Raw genomic sequence first — 21,723 nt, 5'->3', positions numbered from 1 at the left:
TAGCGGAACTCGATAAAAAGGAGGGATGTGACTCATCAAAGGAAGTTGCCGACTCGGGTAGGTAAGCAAGAAAGTAGACTCCTTCATCGGCCAGGGTACTCCTGAAATCTATCTCAGTAGGGAAAAGAGGAGTTATGGTATAGAGAATTCTGACCTAAATGGATGCATTGATTAGGGTCTTTGTCCCGCATCCTTACGAATACAAGAGTGGTTTTTTTTGGGTATAGCAGGACTTGAACCTGCGACCATTAGGTTAAAAGCCCAATGCTCTACCAACTGAGCTATACACCCTATTTTACAAGAAGGCTTGGTGCGGAAAAGAAAAGAGGGTGGCCTGGCCCCTTTTCTTCTTATCATATCACAAGGGCGCGGCTCTGTATGGGGCTCGTACTGCGGAGCAAGTCTGGGAGTCCTTTCCACTCATTGAGGATTCTATCTAAAAAAGAAGGTCAACGGGGGAGACTACAGTAGCTCGAACTCAGACTATCTACGAAAAGCTAAAACTCCCTTGTCTTCAACTATGAACTTACATCTATCGATAACACGGGCTTCTTAGGTCAATCACATCCCCAGGAACTTCTAACTGGCCTAGCAAGGACGGGCATCTTTCATCAATTGATTCGATTTAACGAGAGGCTCGGAGATGGTATACGTAGAATAGGGGAAAGTAAAGACAAACTTCGGTCAATTTACGTTTTCAAAACTACAGCTATCTTGCCTAGAGTCCCAGAGCTTAACGGAACTCTTGTTTACTATAAGAATAAGAATAAGAATAAGAGCCCACCGCTTTAGAAGTGCTTTCCTCTCTCTTTCTTTCGAACCATAAACTCCGAAGCGGTTTCACTTTACCATACTGGAGAAGGGCTTCACTCGCGCCTTGGGGACTGAACTAGAGTACAGAACTAGCTTCCTCTGTACATATTGTTTTCGGGTAATAATACTATCATTGAGAAAGAATAGATAACGACTATCAGGCATATGACTGATTTCTATATGGGTGTGGGCTCATACTCTCATTTTATCCTTGCTCGCGGAATACGTCACTTAAAATAAGCTATTGACGTCTTAGTTCCGACCTTGTCTCCTTTCTTTCTTTTGTTCACCGGTGCAAGGCAAGGGCGGAGCTCTCTTATGTTCATCTTCCACGCCTGTCTGCATCCCAAGCACTAAATGAGTGAAATCCAATCCCGGAAAAAGGCTCTCTTGCATCTTTTGCTTCCCCACCCGGCCTCTATTCTAGATTCACCGTCTTCGGATGCATCAGTTTATTATGCTTATGCCTAATCTTAATACTGGCTAGTTACTTCAATTACCTTACCCCTCCTTTTAAGGAGGTTTCAGAGCACCCAGTCACAGCTCGTCACAAGAAATGATGGTCGAGTCCCCGTGCATGAAGTCAGTGGATTCGAGTGAACTGACCGTACTACAAATCGACATACTTGAGGAAGCTTCTTACTAAACCAAAGAAAGGGCAGCTCCAGTTGTGTTGTCGATTCCCTTCTCCCGAGAGCTTTCACACTATACTTCTACGAGTACGAGAAGGTTTTATTGAAAACGTTCGAAAACCATAGGGAAAGTAACAAATCTTTCTTGGCACGTGCCCCTGCTCCTGGTCTTCGAACTAGTCATTAATGGTCGGCAACATAGGTACCCTTTTTCGGTATGCGTTGCGAACACTTTCATTTTTAGCGTCTCATCTTCTCTGGAGAAGCTCAAATCGAACGGATAGAGCAGATGGTCCAACTACAGAACTTCTTCTTTTTCATTACTTCCATGGTCGTGCCCCGTGGCACGGCAGCACCCGTACTATTGAAATGGTTCGTCAGTAGAGATGTTCCCACTGGTGCCTCTTCTTCCAATGGTACTATAATTCCTATTCCTATCTCTTTATTCCCTTTTTTGGTCTATCTACATTCAAGGAAATTCATACGCTCCATGGACAGAGCAAAAAGTGGAGTGTTGGTCAAAGCAAGCCGCCCTATTCTATTACCAGACAAAATTGGGAGAAGCTCATCCGCTAGAAATGCTTTATTTCGTTTCGTTCCCGTTCTTCATTTCCTTATTATCGAATCCATGGGGGACTTGTCATATTTAGAATCTTTCTGCGGTCTGCTCTGTTTACAATTCTTTCGTACTCTCTTCTCTTTACCACGCGATAGGTCAGCGAAGCGTGAGCGGGCGCTCCGAAGTAAAGGCCAAACACTTCGGCCTAAGGGGAATGAGCAACAAAATGACAAGATGAGGTGCCCCGGGCACCCCCATATAGAAAGAAGGGTCGAAGGTTTTGGGCCTGTAGCTTTCCCCGCCCCCCCCTCGTCGAGTGGTGCTTGTTTGGGGGGTGTGCCACCTGAAATCGGGCTTGAAGCTCTCGCCTTACCAACGAGCCGACTGTTGATGGCTGTTGGTCACGACTACTACAAAAAAGTGAAGATGAATCTTTCTATTTCACATGGAGGAGTGTGCATCTTTATGTTGGGTGTTCTTCTGTCGTGCGACCCGATGGCTTATGTGCGACCTGTGGCCCACGCCTCCTATTCTATTTGTTCAGGGCGGGCGGCGTGAACTCTGATTCGATCCGGGTATTCAATCCCGCCGCTGAGATGCTCAGTTGACTCCTTAACCTTGATAGGAAGATGGCTTATTCCTAAATTCGTGCATAAGGGTAAGGAACTTTGGATGAATTAATGCGAATGGGTGTAAGCCTCGCAGCTCGGAAACACCCAGTGCTGACCACACTGAGAGACACGAAAGCGCAGGTAATGCCAGTTGGCGAAGTGGCGTTAAGCATCCCTAGCGGTACGCAAAGAGAGGTCGTGATGATATCATCTACGTCCGTACCGCTCCTCGTGGAGTAGATCCCGCATCCAACCAACCCTTTTTTTACCAGGGAACGGGAGAATTCCCACTACCGCAGGCAGGCCAGCCGGGCCGTGAGCGCGGTGGGAACGGGCTTCCCAAAAAGCGAGCCCCGGCCCGGGTCAGCATAGAATGGGGGGGGGGACGGCCCTAATGTTGTGTTGGCCGGGTTGCGGGCGGATAAAAGCGGACGTGGGGACTCGGGTCGGGGCACAGCGTAACTAAGATAAGAGAGCCATTCCATTTAGTGCGAGACAGAATGGGCGGGCACAAGCGGTCTGGTGTCCGAGCCGATTGGTCAGACGACGACTACTGCACATATTATATTAGCCGCCTATCCCGGAATGGACTGGGATGGAAACGCGAAGCAACAAGCAAGGGATGAGCGCTTTGTTGCTAAAGCGCATACGTTTTCTTGGTTTGTTTTTTGGGGGTGGGGCAATAAGCTTGCTTCTTCACAAGCTTATCCCCGCCCCCTTTCCTGTCCGTCCCGACCGGCAGCAGTTGGGTCTCCCCATCTCTCCTCAACTTCCCCGGTCTTCGGCCCGAGCTGTATGAGGCAGAAACTCGTCCCACGTACGGTTCGGAGGCCGAGCCCCACCCCTGCAATAATGGTGCAGCTTAGGTCAACTAATACGAATAAGATACAGTTCACTCAACGATTGCCTTTGGGTCCCGAACTCCATATGGGGAAGGAACGTTGTTGTTTGCGAGGTCTCGATCATTTACATGGACCCACTTCTCATTCCATTTGTGGGAATTTTATGATTTATAAACCGTCCCCAACGAGCGAAAGGTTCATGTTTGAACATGATGAATCACTTCGTGCCGACCTGTTGCCCATAAACTTTCCTGCCTCATATGAGAATGGAAAACTGGAAGATTTTCTGATGAAGAATCACGAACATAAGAATTTCTGGTTTAGCATGTTCCCAGAAAGAAGATACTACTGGTCGCGAGAAACGAGGAGCACGACTGAAGTGGCTATACATACAAATCCATTGACGGATCTATATGCTCCGATTGGAACTGGAAGTTCCAGAACTGGCGGCTGGTATACCACCATAATGAAATTGCCTTTTATTTTTAGTATTCGGATAGGATTTCTGTTGGCTTCATCGGGAGGCTCGCGTAGTTTGTTACGTCAACTCCAAAAGGATAAGTTGCATTGGAATCGAGAAAGTTTCGTTCATAATTGCATAAAAGGAGTCAAAATAGTGGCTGCGGCGCGTCGAGGGTTGATATCGAATAACCTTTCGAGCCTTCCCCAATGGATCTCTATCCTCCTTTGAAACCAGTAGAAGTTCACTGACCATCCCTGTCAAACATAACCCAAGGTAGGATCGAGAGGAGAAGAATAGGACTCTTGCTAGTATCATAACCTCTCGATGGGAGAATGAAACCATTAGATTAGTGGAAAGAAGAAAGAATGGGAAGAAAGCAGCCATGGGCAAGCTTTAATTAATATAAATAAGTAGGAGTTACAGCCTTTAAATTAGAGTGAAACGAGCCTTTGACGTAGTCAGAAATTCTACTGCCCTTTCTCTTCTTTCTTTTTATTTTTTATTCTAGTTTTTTATACTATACGTATAATCACCTTTCCGGGGAAGGGGTAACATAGACGGAGGCACATGTAGACAGATACAGACTTTTGAAATCTTTTGCCTAAGCGAAGTAGATAAGTATGAGGGAAGAAGTATTTTATTGTCCAGCATGATCGGTTTCATAAGTCCAGTTGTGCCAGAAGCTAGAGTTGCCTTTATTAGTGGATAAGGGTGGGTTAGGCATGACATTCTTAATCGTAGACAAGGCGCGCTGCGGAAGAGCTTGATTGCTAACTAATTGCTTGCTTTTAACCAGTGACTGACTTACACGGCTACTACTTTCCTGAGTACCGCTTCAGAATCGTTCCTACTTTCCTTTTTAAAGGTCTTCCTCTCTCTACTAGGATTGACTCGCTTAGAAGTCGAGGGGGTCCCATTTCCATTCCTTTGCCAAAGACCCTAACGACAGCTTGAACTACCTCAAAGATTTGTCTCATTGATCCGAAAAGAAAGGAAAGAAGAGGATTCCTGGGAAGGATAGAGTATATCAGCAGGTTCATCGCACAGCTCACTCCAAAAAGGATTTGAGTGGAAGGTTGAGCGCCCCTTAACGTTTAGAAGTATCCTTTTTTCAACGGTTAGAAACCTTTCTATTCTAAGACGGCTAGGCTAAGTCGAGGGCAGACACAACAGGTCACGAAGAGCTAGAGGATATAGAATTCCTATTTACCGGGAAGAAAAGCGGAAGGAAACATCGGCTCTTCCGAGATCTTATGTAAGGAATACTAGTTCTCTAAAAAGTAGAGCTAAAAGATCTTCAAGAAATGTCTTTCCCGCGGAAGACTCTAACTCCTCATAGCATTACGCTAATCCGCAAATATCGAATGATGCTTCGACAGATTCAGTCATCCATTCAGCTTTGAAATCGGAGACAAGGAAAACTACTTCATAGAAATAGAAATAGAAGCGCCGCGGATCAATATAGAGATGCGAACCAATATCCTTTTCCTGGTGGACTCTGAAGTACTCGTCTTTTGCACAAGGCCTCGTGTCAAATAACATCCAACCACGTCCACGTCCTCCTACCTCGCCCATTTGCGGAGATCATCTACATTTTGCTTCGTGTCGAGCTCTAATCCAAACGTTTTCCTTCGGGAGGGCATTGCTGCTTTCTTTCTGTAGTGAGGCTGGCTCTTAAAAATGAGCTAAACTCTGATAGATTTAAAGGTAAATTTAGGTATTCTTATCTTATATGTATCGAGTGATTGTGAAGCGCATTCAACGCGCTAGATATGAACAAGGCTTGTTAGCATTGGCACGTGCATATGTTGGGTATGATATTTACTTTCCAGCATTGATTTATTTTAGAGGGCGCATCTATCGTGCAGGAATACTACACTTTCACGAGCGGGACTTTGCTAAATGTCCTAATATCTTTTCCTATTGGTAGTGGTGATGTTAAGTTCACAGGAAAAGAAGACAAGGAAGAAGCTACTACTTATATGATTGAGCAAGCTGTGGGTTTCCATCATCATTTGGCTTTGCCCTTCCTCCTCGTTTTTCTTTGAGATTGGCAATCTTATCCACTTTTTACTTTGCTCCACACAGATGAAGGCAAGCTTGTCTTCGCTCTATCTTACCAGGAAAGTAGGAAATACACACCCCTGTTGGTTAAAGCAGACTCGTATGCCTATTCTGATGCGGAGGGATCAGCCACCTCTTTCTGTTCGAAAGATTCCAGACCTGACTTAAAGCCCTCTTTCACAAGACATTTGGTTGATCAGGATTTGGTAACCTAGAGATCTGATTCTGGGATAGGGTAAATCTGTTCTTTCTGCTTCTGCCTATGCTTGTCTTTTAGCATTCGCCTATGCGGATTGAGATAGATATTGATATCTATCTGGGCGAAAGAGCACAAAAGGGAGTGGTTTGGCCGCTAAGAACTTAACTCCTAGGCGATGGAAATATAGAATCTATGTATGGCTCAGCCATCTCTTCTTGAACTTGCTGTGGAACTTCTCTATCTTTGTCATTAAAGGCTATGTATCCCTTTCCCTCATTAGTACTCAAGCACTAGAACCGCTTACTGATTCAACGACGGTTACTGATATGCCATGTTGATCGTCATTTCTCGTTGAATGGTTCTCCCTCCTGTAGCTCTGTGGGCATTCAAACCAGAGTTTATGCGGTTGGCTATGTCCCTTCTAGAACTGCTGTTTTTAGCAATTGACAGAAAAAGTTCCGTAATCGTCCTATTTTTTCGTCCTTGTGGAAGCGAGAAATGCGTAATTAATAAATATAGTGATGTGATGATTCCATGAATCTCAGAAAAGGTAGGGGTCAAGGACCTTATGGGACTGCAATCGTGCCTGCCAATTGGGGAAGGACGCGGGCCTGGCAACCGCTCGGCTCTAGTAAGGGAAACAGGTATGTCTCACATCATTGCTCGAAGACTGGAAAAACAGCAAGTTAGCTCAGTTGGGTAGAGTGCTGGTCTGTCACGCCAGAAGTTCGCGGGTTCGAACCCCGTTTTCCCCGCACGATCTGAAACTAATAGAATAGAAGGGGCCATAAACAGGAGAGTCTTGACCAATTCATTTGGTGTAGTTGAAATAACGGAATTGGAAGTTGTTCGGTCAAGTATAGGAAATTAATATAAGAATGAATAACTTTCTCAATGGTTTATTTTTTGTCTTTTATTTATCTTAATATTCATTCCATTCAGGCCATTCGCAAGCAAGCACGAAAAAGCTTCTATTTCTAAACGGAAACGCCCAGCCCAATACATCGAAACTCATTACCCATGGGCAAAGAAAGCCAGTCGAGAAAAAAAAAGAAAACAAACATGGTTTTAGCGGATTCGGAATTGTAACCAAGCATCCTGGGTTCTATACCCGATTCAACACTAGAGCATGCAGCCGATCCTGGATACAGAACTATAGAAAGTGTGCAGTGAGGGATCTTTATTGGTAGCCAGTCTTTCACTTCCGCCTCTCCACTCCCATGCCTTTCTTGGTCGGACAACCCAACCGGCGATTTCCGACAAGTCTTTCTGCTTAGAGCAAGAAGCGGAACAAAAATCAAGCTTTCTTTATTTTCATTTATGGATAACCAATCCATTTTCAAATATAGTTGGGAGATTTTACCCAAGAAATGGGTACATAAAATGAAAAGATCGGAACATGGGAATAGATCTTATACCAATACTGACTAACCCATTTCCATTGTTGTGCTTTCTAAAATGGCATACCTATACAAGGGTTCAAGTTTCGATCGATATTTGCGGAGTGGATCATCCCTCTCGAAAACGCAGATTTGAAGTTGTCCATAATTACTGAGTACTCGGTATAACTCACGCATTCGTGTACAAACAAGTGCGGACGAAAGTAACACGAATATCTCCGGTAGTCAGTCCATTTCCATCAGCCGGCCGGTGGGAGCGAGAAGTATGGGATATGTCTGGTGTTTCTTCCATCAATCATCCGGATTTACGCCGTATATCAACTGATTATGGTTTCGAGGGTCATCCATTACGAAAAGACTTTCCTCTGAGTGGATATGTGGAAGTACGCTATGATGATCCAGAGAAACGTGTGGTTTCTGAACCCATTGAGATGACCCAAGAATTTCGCTATTTTGATTTTGCTAGTCCTTGGGAACAGCGTAGCGACGGATAATTCCGAATCTACATAGGTCTAGGTCCAGGGGAGGGGACAAATCAATAGGAAATGCTATTTGCTTCTTAATCTTAAGACTTAAGATAAGAAGAAGAACTTTTAAAAATGAAAGAGTCGGATATCATATCATTTCTTCAAATAAGGAAGAAGAAGTGTTATCGAAGGATTTCCTTCCATTCTTCCTAGTATGGAAGAAGTCAAGAAAAAGTACTGCGTCTCGATCTATACGAAAGGGCACAGGTTTTTTCTTTTGGTTTCATTGATAGCAGAAGAGTACGCTAGCTAGCGGAGCCTGAAAACGCTTGCTTGCGCCCCACCCCTACGCTACGGAAACTATTGCCTATGCTTGCTGCTCGCTCAGTGTCAGTAGAAGGGAAGAAAAGATGGTCACTCCTTTTAGGAACATGGCGAGCCTTACTTACGACTGTTGCACTTCACTCGCAGCTCGTTCATGTCACTTGCTCATGAACTCGCAGCTTCGCCAGAAGCGACTAGTCGCCTCCTTTCCTCCGCCGAAAGATGCTTAGCTTAGCCAGACGAAGGAGGGGAGCTGGGGAAGGCCGACGATGGCAATGAGGGGGAAGCTGTCGTAGAAGCTTTGCCCCTTGCTTTACATAAATTGTTATGAACTTACTAAATGACCTTATTTATTCTCCCGGAACGCTAGCAAATCTAATAGTTCCATCTGCTCTTCTTAACTTAACTTAAGAATAAGAACGAAGGGCCGCCATCCTTCTTATTCAGGAACCCTTTGTTTGAGGAGGGCGTATCCCAGGGAAGGGGAGAGTGGCCGAGCGGTCAAAAGCGACAGACTGTAAATCTGTTGAAGGTTTTCTACGTAGGTCGAATCCTGCCTCTCCCACTTGTTGTAGACTTAAGAGAAGAGAAAGTAGGCGGAAGCCTAGGAGGGCCAACCGAGCGAAGCTCTTTCTTTTTTTGGCCGTGCCGTGAAGTGCAATTTTATCGTATGCGTTTTAGAGAGGTTGTCGAAAAAGACGATCTATAGAGATTCCCCATCTATATCCAATCGAGAATAGAAGCGAGTCCAGTTAGTACGGACTTGGGGAAGAGTGGTGGAGCAACTATTGGTTGGTCGGAGAGGGCGAAGAAAACATGACTCTGGTGGGGCGTAAAAGAGCAAAACCTTAACGATGTGTGAGCGTTAGCGAGTCTGTCCTTTCTTTCTATCTAGCTGGTACCAACAAAACAAGTCTGTTCTAGCTTTCTCGTGGACAAGATGGCAAAAATTCATCTTTCCTTTGATTTCTTGGTGTACAGGACGGCCGAGCTCCTGCGAGGGGTGAGGGTAGATGAGTACCGAGCGGAAGAAGAAAACCGGATTGATTGAGAAAGCAGACCGTCCAGAAGCAAGGTTAGGATACCGTCCACCCGAAGAGTACGGGGATGGAGGGAGGAAAGTGGGAATAAACCGTCTGTCAGGTAGGACTGGTGGTAGAGAGGGTATAGATGGTAGATCAACTCTGTTTATGGTGGGGGAAAAGAAACTCTTCTGATCGGACAGGAGTCGAATTAGCCCTCTTTCTATCGCTACGCCCGTTTTGTGCCGTCTATTTTCTTTGGTAACTCAATTTAATTTCTTTTCAGAAACCTAATAAGCCATGCCTGCAACTAGTTATTAAGCAAGGGTAGTCAACTCCACTCTTTTCGCCAGAAGTCTTATTTTTAAGATGGAAAAGAGGACAGATATATCTTGACTAGTACATCCGCCTTGCCATCCAATCATTAATCTATTTATTTTATTAGTATTCTGCGTGGATATCCCGACCTTGTTAAGGATAGAGGTAGGGGTAGGTGTTGGGCATGCGGAGACTTAGACCTTCGTAGGCAATCAGGTATGGCTTTGGTTAAGTGAATTTACGACTCCATCTTCACCAGTAGCCAAGGTAGGCATAATACGCGTGAGCTCTTTCAAGTCTTTCGTGCGGGTATACGTTGAGCTAGTCCTCGTACTCCTTTTCTTAGCTCTTTTAGAAAGAATCTTATTTTTCATCGTGTCAGGTCCTGGATGTAGACTCGGCTATGGTAGGATCGACCTAATTGTGATCATGTCTCCGCTTCGTTCGCTGATCTCTTGCTATTGCTTTTTCTCTCTAGCCTTGTCAGGCTGGGCCTAGGGTTTCCATTCCTAAGGCTTTTTCTGTTTCAAAGTCCGACTGCTAGAATTCTTATAATGAAAGTCTTCCTAGCACGGACTATGGCTGCTTATTAATTAAGTAAGGGAAAAACATCTTACCATAGGATCGATCATAAGGCCTAGGTCTTTCTTCAAAGATAAGTACTGACCTTTCCTACTGTGTCAAAGCACTTTTGCTAAGCCTCACGCTTAAGCAAGTATTTCATCTGCATAAAGGAGGAAGTAACTTACCCTTGAACAATCGCCTGCTCTAGCATATTGGAAAAGGCGTGCATAGTTGACTAGTCTAAAAAGAGAGGCTTCCTATAAGGGCATTGTCGCTCGCTCGGATCATTTTCCAGGTCCTACATGTTCTAGGACTATAGATGATCCAACATGCCTATAGTTTTTCATTATTGTTTTATGCTTTAGCCTCCTTTTATAAGCACTTACTTGGCCCATGCGAGTCGATTTCAAGATGTCAACTTTGACTATCTTTCTCTTCTTACTTTACTTATCCCTTACATTACTTTACCTAGTAACTTTGAAATAGGCATATCTTGTCTACCTTCCATATACCCTAAGCATTTCTACTAGTTGTTTTCTTGCATATATCCAACCTGAAATACCATTGCTTCTGTAGGTTTTTACTTCTACTTTCTTGACTATAATTACCTATACTTGCCATCCCGTCTTCTATTCCTTTGAAAGTAAACTTGTGACCCTTCGAAGCTATGAAAAGACCTATTATGTATAGAGCTTGACATGCCAACTACTATAGCTATAGTAAGTACTTCTAGCTATTCCTACTTGTTTTTTTTCCTACTTTGACTAGTGCTGACTTACTTCTTTGCCTATGAGAATTCTTATTATTCTCCAAAACTGTGGTATCTGAAATGACCCACTTTCCTGAGCAAAAGAAAGCTTACTACAGCACGGTCTTACGTCCAGGAATGGAACATTCCATCTCTTCTTGTCCACTGGTATAGAAAGAATATGCATTTTCTTGATGTTTCAAACTAGGACTTTGGATTTCTCCTATATTAAGTTGTTGGGTACGAAGGAGCTTATGTTGCGTATATAGATATTTCCTTATTATTAAGTTGTTGAGCAGGAAGCAGAAGAACTTTTCTTCTATATTCGATTCGCTATTTGGCACAAGGCGAGGAGGAAAGAATAGAAGAAGCATCTGACTCTTTCATGCATACTCCACCTGGATGATATAGATCATACTATTAGGTAGTCTCCGAATCAGTGATCTGTCTTTGATGACATCTATCTGGTACCACGCATGAAGCTTGCTTCGTTCTGGTTTTTTCTGGTGTGTGAAACATTATAGGATGGGGCGAGCCCCAGAAAGAAATCCTGGGCAGTGGTTTACTTGATTTTCTAAGAACTAAGACTGGCGAAGGGAAAGGATGGTAAAGATATTGAAGTACTCACCAAAACTAGGATGAACCGACAGCTTCGAAAAAAGAAGAAGATTAACTTCCCCTACTACTTACTACTCGACGATTCGACCATTCATGGTTGGTGTGGCTCCTATTCCTCGATATGCCGGACCTTCTTCTACACTACCACAAGTTCGTAGCTTGCAAACTCCGATTTGCCCATTATTTAATCGCGCCTTTGCTTTGAAAAAAGGTGCTTTCACCACAGCACAGACATGCCAGTAACTGACGAATTGGATGCTCCAGCAGTAGTTCCAGTTCCGAAGGGAAAAAAAAAAGGGAAAGTCCCGCTTGTCAACCATGCCTGAGCCCAAAGGAAAAGCAGTACCAATCCGCTTCAAAGCTTCAGTCCTAGCTAGCCTATCTTCGACGTCAGAACCAATTTCTTCAATTCAAAAGCTTTCTTCAGCTCGCCCTTGTGCTTACGCCAGCCTTTGTTCACTTGTCTCGGGCTTACTTCTAGACTTGGATGGACTTCGATCTTCATCTTTAGTAATACCTAACGTTGCTAGGGTCTTCCATGCTTATAAGTATTACTAAAAGAATCTTTTTTCCTAGTGTTTAACTTTTTCTCATTCTATTTATACAACCCATTTTCCTTGATACTGGAATCGAGCTACTTCCATTTTTTAGGTAAAGATCAGGCGGGAAAAGCTTACACCACCCATATTCTTCTTTATGTGGCTGACCTATTTGTTCACTTTTCACAAATCATGTAGCAATTTCGAAAGAGAGATCAGGATCAGAGCAAAGAAGCTGCGAAATGAGGGGAGGAGACTCTGCCTCCATAGTATAAGTTGCTATCCACTTTGCTTGGTTTGTGCTTTACCACGAAATCTTGCCCTCTCACCATCATGAAAGGACAGATGATGATGTCGATTTCTTACTGTCGAGACAGCCTGTCCGAATCCAAATCATTCGACTTCCTCCTTTGCAGTGGCGAGGTCGTTGATTCCTATAAATCAAGATGTTTTGTTGCCTGCTTCTTTTTATGGGCCTTCTCTCTTGGATGGTATTATCCACTTTGTATATTGTGAAAGTCTCTACAAAGACGAAAGGGCCCCATGCCTTCTTTGAAAACGATATCCCTCTTCAACGCTTCCACTAGCCCTAGACTCGGAATACTCTGCTTAAGAGATCCCCCTCTCCGGCCAGAGAGGATTTGAGTACAACAGTGATTGCGGAAGATCTTTGTTCCTATTATTTTTAAGCCTAACTAGGCGCGCAGCGGTGAGTGCGAGCTGCTTTCAGAAAATGCTGGAAAAGAGCCAGTAACGCTATCAGTGAATAGAGCTGGTGTAAAGTCCAGCTAAAGTACCATACAGCCCCACAGGTAAAGAGTATGAGTGGAGGGAAGTGTTCTGCTCTTACAGGTACTACGGAACTAGTTCCAAAGAACTGCTAGTGAGGAATGAAAGAGTTTCTAGTGATAGGTGCTGCTATGAGTTAGCATAGCCCCAAAGAAAGTAGTCTGCGATCCCTCGAAGTAAGTGAAAGGGCGGAGCGAGCAAACCGGATAGCCCCACAGAGTATCGGCGACGATTTCCCGCATACACCGAATTCACCGGGATTCAATTTGGAGAAGAATTCAGCATAGAAGCGACTTTGATCTTCGACGACCGAGGCCGTTGGAAGTGCATGAAATAAGAGAAGCGAGCAAGTATTGTGAATATAAAGAAAGTCCGGGTCACACCCAACCCAAATAGAGTGCTTGCAACTCAAAGATGAGCTCGAAAGAAGAGCCGGCTGGGGAAGTTATATCAGTTCATAAAAAGTATGTGAATGGCAAGGGAACAGGAAGGCTGGATGAAAGAGGCCTGAAGGACCCCCGCAGTGGAAATAGGGACCCCGGGACAGGTAGGCCGAATAATAAGGTAAGGGAAGGAAAGGAGACGAACAATATCCATAGAGCCCCCCTATAATTCACGTAATCGCTGGGGGATAGCGTCGGGAGGGGACACGAACAAAGGACGGCGACAGTATAGCACCAAAATGAAGTTCCCGATCATCCTTCAGGTCGACAAGAAAAGGCCAAGGGAAGGTAGCGTGATCAGCTTTTCGGATCAAGATTCTGAGGGCATACAGCGACCTCATGATGATGCGATAGTTCTTGTCCTGAAAATAGGAGGAAACAGAGTCAAACGTGTTTTGGTTGATACAGGGAGTTCGGCGGATATATTATACAAACGAGCATTCGATCAAATGAACCTAGAGCTGCGTCATCTAGGTCAGGTACGAACACCCCTAGTGGGATTCACTGGAGATACTCTGCAACCGTTAGGCAAAATTCCCCTAAGGGTCGAGTTCGGCCCGGTCTTCGGCAATGATAGACTTTCTGGTAGTTGACGCTCCTTCGGCGTATAATGCGATTCTGGGACGAGGAACGTTGAATGCGATAGGGGCGGTAGTATCTACATCCCATCTGATGATGAAATTGATCCCAACGGAAGCAGGAGTGGGAGTAGAGTCCGGTCACCATAAAATGGCGAGGGAATGTTATTTGATGTCTCTGAAGGGGAAGAAGGGGCATGTGGCAGCAGTTGAGAAGGAAGAGGTGATATAAGAGGATCCATGGGACGAACCAAGAGAAGGCGAAAAGGTAAACCGTTAGACCCCCGAAGCCAAGCAGAAGGAAAAGAAAATGAGTGAGCCGACTGAAGAAGTGGAAAAGTGGGAGCCGGGAAAATTCCTAAACATTGATTGCGGTGCGGGTAGAAGAAGGGAAAGGCAGATGAGTGTGAGGGAGCCCTTTTCACCATTATTAATGAATTTTTTTCCATTAGACCTAGCTCTTGAAAAAGCAATGGAACATGCAAATGGGCAGCAACTCTTCTTTTACGCTAGGTATGCCGGTGATCTAGTGTTTAAGGTTTTGGATTTAGGACCTAGATGTCATCGAATGAATGCTCGGTATACTTGCTTTCAGAAGGAAGCTAATCTGAACACTGAATCCAGAAGAAAGAAGCTTTTCTATTTTGAGAGATGAATTCAAAGAGAGAAGGTTGTAGAAGGTAAGTAATCCGATGCGCGTTCAAATCCAACAAGAACGTCTAATGAAATGACGGAAGATGCATATTATTCTCTCGTAGCTGGGGCTAAGAACGATCCTCTTATCCAACTTTCTGTCTGTCCCAAAACCGAACCTTGGTACTGCTCTACTTCAGCATTCTACGACTGAATCCATTCTGGAAATGATGACTTGCCCACAGTAGAAGTTAGTGTCATTTTCCGCTTTTTAGGTGAAATTGGCTTTACTAGTCTCCTCTCTGTCTCTTTCCACTTCTGTCTTTCTAGTGCAAATCTCATAAGTAGAAAGAAAGCGGTAGTTTGAAGTGAGCCGCGCTCTCTCTTTCGGAATTCTGCACCTAGGTACCACTCTAGATTTCTTACTGGCTGACTCAAGTGCTAACTCATAGTGCATAGCATGTTCATAAGCCTTGTTCACACTATTAGGGTAGGGTGTTGAGCAGTGACCATATACTTCACTTCCTCCTTTAAACCACTTAGAAAAGAGGAAAAGAAAAACTTCTCAGTAAGATTAGGGTTTTCCAAGATCAGTCCAGTCCGGCCTTTACTTTTTCAAACTGGCTCATATACTCCCTTACAGATCCAACCTGATGTCATTTTCTTAATTCATCAACTGGGTTACAGATTTGGATGCACAGAAACCTATTCTTGACCTCACTAATCAAGGTGTCCCTATTAGGATGAGGGTTACTGACCACATAACTCCTGTACCACTCACTAGTTTACAACATTGAAATAAGCGATTCTTTTTGCAATGTGTCTCTCAGCGTTTTTTTTTCTCCTTTTTCATTACCCTCTCAAAAAAGATCGAAAGGATTCACTCCGGTGCTGCTTGCTGGTGGAGGTTGACTATCTCCACTATGAATAAGTCTTTCTCGAGTAACTGAGACTCAACGTGTAGGCGTTGGAAGCAGAAATAGGAGATGGGTCGTTCCAGCTCGGCAAGAGGATTCCGGAACATCCAAGTCCTAGCTATAACACAGACAGGAAAGTTTTTTTCTTTCATTGCAATGTCTGGCATCGTTTAAAATAGGCTCGCTACATAGTTGCAGGCTCGCTCGCTCCATTCTTACGCTCGCTGGCTGGTGAGGCAGAGTTGGTATGGCACTGGCTGGCTGCTAATGGTCACTCAGGATCTACTATGCGCGATACGCCGACGACATTTTGTTTGGGATTCCCCGGGCCAAAGAGATATACCTGTTCCATTCCAAGTGAAAGACCAGCAGCTGCGCATACTATTGAACGCGTGCGGCAGGTTTCAATTCCACTTTTCCTGGGCAAACTAGAAAACAAGTACCGATGTCAGGAGATGGAAGTCAGGTTGACGAGGCAGTGACGTAGGATAAGGCTCTTTGGTGAACCAGACTTTGTCTATCTTAGAGATCAAATTGGATGATAGATTTTGCTTTTTTTTTCTTGGGAATGGTCAAAGCCTTTCACGGTTGAGCAAAAGGTTCGAAAACAGAGATCAAAGACTCTGTCCTCGCTTCGATATTGTTTTCATATTGAGGGATTAGTCTGCCATCAGTGGTAGACTGGGGAAGAAGGCCGAGTGGATGCTTTCCAGCAAAAGAAAACATGACGTAGTCATCATGCCTAACAGAGAGATTCGCCTTGGTTCTGTCTATCGCTCTATAGTATAGGGAAAATGACTCCGTTCTGTCTCCATTAGCTAATCAGGCTTGCATAGGAAGGGGAAGGAAGAGATTTTCTTGCTTCAATCTCACGTCCTTTATATATGCTAACCTACCCTATTCCCTGCATACTGATGACTCGCGTTGGCTAACAGCACGTCTTTCAGCAGCTCACTAAAGGATGGGCTATTCATCTCAGTCCTCATGCTTCCGTCTTCATATCCCGCCAGAAAAGAAGAAAGGCGAGTCTTTGCTTTGGCAAAAAGAGAAGGAGCTCTTCTTGCCCATATGGGAGTGGAAGCTTCAGTGTAAGCGGAAGCTAGACTAGAAGAGAGATTCATCCTAGGCTTTGCTTGGCCCTACTCTAGTTTTGGTGCAGCTAACTAATCTTTGGGTCGAATTTCGTGACTTGATGAAGAGGAAGCCGAGTATCTTTGGTCTTGAAGAGTCAGGCCAATCCAACCGCTTGCTCCTGCCCAACTCAGTCTCAGTCGTACCATAATGCGCCTGGACTCAACACTTTTCTTGCTCCAAGACCACCCTCTAGCCCTCATGTCAAATAGATGACAGAATTGTAAACAATCTTAGAATGATTTAAGCTGAGGAACATAGAGGTCTCTCCCACCATTTTTGTCATATACCTCTGGAATAGTGTTGAAATCACACGCCACTAAGCAGGAGCCTAAACCAAGTGGTTTATCTTAGCGTGCTAGCCGCTGCTTCATTTCGTATAGCGATAACGCTTTCTCTTTCTTAGCGCTCCACCCCGCGGGGAACTCTGGTTGCGCTTTGGTTGGCTTTCTCTTTTTTTCTATTTTCTCTGACTTGACTCAGCTTGACCTACTTGACTCAGCGGTTAGAGTATCGCTTTCATACGGCGAGAGTCATTGGTTCAAATCCAATAGTAGGTAAAACCGGCCGAAACCCCCGCTTTTGCCAGCATGACAGCAAGCACAGACTGGCATCAAGGAGTCGAATGACCAAAGCATCGGTTGCTTCCACGAGACTAAACAATCAATGACCAATAAAAGACCAACGAAACGACGAGTGAGAAAGATAAAGAACGCGACGTGGTTCATTGAAGTAGAGGTTTGATCGAGGATTGGAGAGGAGAGGTGGAATAAAAAGCTCGGGATGGATTTTTGAGTCTTTGTGCGAGCCGTATGCGGTGAGAGTCGCACGTACGGTAAGGAGGGGGGTTCGCGTCTATACGTGTAGTGTGGTGGTTGGGCCTACCCACCCTATTTGTTCCATGATCTATGGGTCTACTGGAGCTACCCACTTCGATCAATTAGCCAAGATTTTGACCGGATACGAAATCACTGGTGCTCGATCTAGTGGTATTTTTATGGGGATTCTTTTTATCGCTGTAGGATCCCTATTCAAGATTACTGCAGTTCCTTTTCGGGCGGCTGTAGGACGGACGGCCCCCTATAGGTAGTAGGGTAGGATGGGTGGTACCGCTCAGATAGCGGCCAATCCTCCTAACTGCGCGCGGGCCGGGCTTAGAGCGCGTGAAACTCATCACTACCTCGTAAGGGCGTTGAGACCATAGCATGTTACACAAAAGCGCCGCTTTCTCTGGAGTGTTGTCACACAGCTGCCCGACTAGAAGAGCTACTCGCTCTGTAGTGTTGTCACACAAGATAAGCACGCCGCCCGCCTGCTGGCCGGGCGAATCGAAGTTATCTTCCGGTCAACTGTCCGCCCAGTCAAGTGCAAAAAACACAGTGGAATCACGCAACGCACGCAGCTGGTGTGCTTCCTGCCCACGAGGAAAGAAGAGCGGCAAGGTTCAGATTTGACTGTTTGCAGCATGGGAGCTGATTACCCAAAAAATCCCTGGGAAAAAAGAAAAGATATCTCGGTAACGAAAACCATAGGAGGCTGTATTGGCGAGATCCAAGGGTTCACAGCAGCCCAAAAGAAAAACCGCCTGGAAGTCCGAGGACCTTTAGTACCGTACCGAACCAGCAGCCTTCGCGCCAAGCGACGACCGCCCTTGTCCCTTTCCTTTTTCCATTCAGCCTACTTCTTAGCTTTGTTCCGTCAGTCTAAGGCAAAGTCCGTGACGAAGATCTTTCTATCAATAGATAGGAATGAGTGTTCGTTATAGGGGATAGGATCCATCTGCTCTCTCTCTCTATTTTCTTTGATGCAATTTAGAGAGAAAGAGCAGTGCGAACTAAAAAAAAAAGAGAATCGGGAGATTAAAAGATACATAGACATATACAGTAAAGGGATGTATATATTATTCCTATATATATCATCTATCTATGAAAAAAGTAAACAGAGTTCGTTTTTGGGTTCCCCGAATGGATTGGATCGTTTCTGCTTCTGCCAACGAAATGAAGGCCTAGCCCCTTCCGAATGCTTCTCCGATCCTGAACGCGAAGAGAATAAGATGCAGCTCCCCCTCCCTCTGTCTTTTTCCGCTTTGCTAATCTTCCCCTCTAACGCGGGCCGGGCTTAGGCGGGCGCGGGAGGAAGAAAGAAAGTCGAAGAGCGTCTTCTCCTTTGTCCTTTTTTCAGTGCAACACAGGAAAGCACCCTCTTTTTGTAATCTCTGCTGCTTCCCAGAGGCTTTTTTTTGTATTGAACGCATGGCGTAGCTAGGACCCCCCCAATCATGTTTGAGCCTATGTTCACCCGGGGCTCAAAAAGGAGAATTCCGGAATGCCTGCCGACGTTCAGATAAGGTGCATATCCCTTACCACTAAAGGAAAGGCTCGACGAAGGGGGGGAAGGGTAAGGAAAACGCTTTCGGAGATTGATTTGTTTTTCATCGAAAAGGAAGAAGGCCGAGGGGATAGCAGCCTTCCTTCGGGCTTTGCCTGCCGACGTTCTAATAAAGAATTCCGGCTCGGCCCGGGAAAGCGCTGGCAACAACATAAAGAAAGGGGTCCATGTAGCTGCTGCGCCCGCCCACTGAGCAGCAGGTTCGGCATCTACTACAATACAAAAGAAAAGAAAAGAACTTAACAAAGTGGAATGTCCGACTACACCCAAAGAAAAGAGAGAATCCACTTCAGATAACCACGTCTCTGCTAGGCAGCGTGTGGAATGGCCGAGAGCGGACCAAATGGATATATAATCCAAGCCGAGAGTGGAGTTACGTGAACAGCCGTCTGATGGAAAACAACTTTCACGTTCGGTTCAGAGAGCACTTTTTTCGTTGAGAATAAGTCCTTCCCTTTTGTGTGAATTCCCCAGCGGCGAATTAACCAACTTGTGGGGCCCTATCTATTCAATCTCTCGAGCCCCAAGAAAACCCCCCTCTCCCTCGGACTCAATCTCTCTTTTGACTCTATATATGTGGGCACCTGATATCTATGAGGGTTCACCCACCCCGGTGACAGCATTCCTTTCTATTGCGCCTAAAATCTCTATTTCTGCAAATATGTCACGTGTTTCTATTGTTGCTTCCTATGGGGGTACATTACAACAAATCTTCTTTTTCTGCAGCATTGCTTCTATGATCTTAGGAGCACTGGCCGCCATGGCCCAAACGAAAGTAAAAAGACCTCTAGCTCATAGTTCGATTGGACATGTAGGTTATATTCGTACTGGTTTCTCATGTGGAACCATAGAAGGAATTCAATCACTACTAATTGGTATATTTATTTATGCATCAATGACGATAGATGCATTCGCCATAGTTCCAGCATTACGGCAAACCCGTGTCAAATATATAGCGGATTTGGGCGCTCTAGCCAAAACGAATCCTATTTTGGCTATGACCTTCTCCATTACAATGTTCTCATACGCAGGAATACCCCCGTTAGCCGGCTTTTGTAGCAAATTCTATTTGTTCTTCGCCGCTTTGGGTTGTGGGGCTTACTTCCTAGCCCCAGTGGGAGTAGTGACTAGCGTTATAGGTCGTTGGGCGGCCGGAAGGTTGCCATGAGTAAGGTTGGGAGACCGAAGGCTGTTTTCCGTGCACCGGACACGTAGCTTACCGAATCAGTTGCAACACAGATGGGAATGCATGCTACGAAAGACAGGGTCGAGTCTGATACATCAACCGTCGACTCCATATCCTTGTACGAGTCCACAATCACTACACGAGATGAACCTGGGTTTGGTGAATGGAAGTTGGCCTTAGGTGTAATAGGACTCCCAGTTACTGCGCGCGATCGTATACTGGGGTGCTCCCCGTCGGTTGTTGGAACGACGCGAGCCGGGCCTCGATTCCTTTCATAAAGATGAAGGGACAGAGGTGACTAATTCCCCATCTCATTTGGGGCGGAAAACGAATCGACATCTCGATGTGATACAGCCCTTTCCATTTTCGTTGGGAAAGAACGGCGAAGTCCATCCGAACCCTCCAATGAAGAAATAAGAGGAGAGCAAAGCGCCAATGGCGCGCGAAGGCGGAAGGGGCACGGAGAAATAAAGAAGTGTGGAGGAGAAGCAGCTTCGCTTCCTGGGCCCAAAGCAGTGCTTTGTTTCCTGGCCAAATCAAGGATTTGGGGCTGATTGCAAAAGATATCTGAATAGAAAGATAGATCCATCCATCTATCCAGATATCTAAAAAAGAATCGATTTTGATTTCATGAAACCTTTGATTCAAAGAACTGCGCTTAGCCCCCCCGCTCATGAAACGGCTCTGCTGCAATGGATGGCAGAGGGTCCGTAGTACCCGAAGCACTGGAGTGATCCAGTAGCCGGGAAGGGGCCTAGAAGTGCCTACTACTACACCACACTACACTTGGCTCTACACATTTACAGAGCTTACCCCTGTCCAGTGTCTGGCAGAACGTTGGGGGCTTCAATCGTCGACTCGTTATCCCCATCTCAGCCCAGGCTAACGGAGCCTGACTTATTCAGGGGAGAGAGTGGAGCCTATCGAAGCACTCTTGAGAGTAAGATCCTTGGCTCCTCTTCATTCTCTACAGGGGTCTCTGCCCACATGGAAGCGGGGCAGAGATGGATAAGATCAAACACGGGAATAAGAAGCATTTAAAATGCCTTTTTTATCATTTTTATAGAGGGGGATGGATAAAGTGGGCAAAACAGACTCACATTTTTCAATCGAAAAGATGGGTTCCTTTTTCGTCTCGACAAAGAAAGAATCATCTTGAAAACGCTCCTAACCCCTTCGTAGGGCCGTGTATAGTAAGTGATCCGAACCTGCCCGGAGCGAGCCCCCCCTTAGAGGCAAGTGAAGTTGGTGAGCCGTATGATGGGCAACTATCTCCTGCGGTTCGGAGAGGACTCAGCTGTTAGTTAGTACCCCCTTGGTTTCGGGGTGGACCCTTTCACTCTATTTTATTATATACGCTTAGCGAAAAGAATGTTTTTTGATAGACCTAGGACATGGATTCTATATGAACCAATGGATCGTGACAAGTCGTTACTACTAGCAATGACTTCCTCTTTCATTACTTCATCCTTTCC

The 21,723-nt window shown here is 45.2% G+C and overlaps 1 non-coding gene and 1 pseudogene across 1 annotated transcript; one reads left to right on the top strand and one right to left on the bottom strand.

Moving 5' to 3' along the window:
* Positions 1–218: 218 nt before the first annotated feature.
* TRNAK-UUU (transfer RNA lysine (anticodon UUU)) lies at positions 219–291 on the bottom strand. The gene has a single exon. It is a non-coding gene; the product is annotated as a tRNA-Lys (tRNA).
* Positions 292–7,262: 6,971 nt separating this feature from the next.
* LOC118474955 (NADH dehydrogenase [ubiquinone] iron-sulfur protein 3-like) lies at positions 7,263–9,203 on the top strand (annotated as a pseudogene).
* The last annotated feature ends 12,520 nt before the right edge of the window (positions 9,204–21,723 follow it).

This window comes from Zea mays, unplaced genomic scaffold (assembly GCF_902167145.1).
Source record: "Zea mays cultivar B73 unplaced genomic scaffold, Zm-B73-REFERENCE-NAM-5.0 scaffold_36, whole genome shotgun sequence".
Lineage (NCBI taxonomy): Eukaryota > Viridiplantae > Streptophyta > Magnoliopsida > Poales > Poaceae > Zea > Zea mays.
The sequence above is the reverse complement of the archived record's forward strand: the minus strand, read 5'-3'. Positions and strand labels throughout refer to the sequence as shown.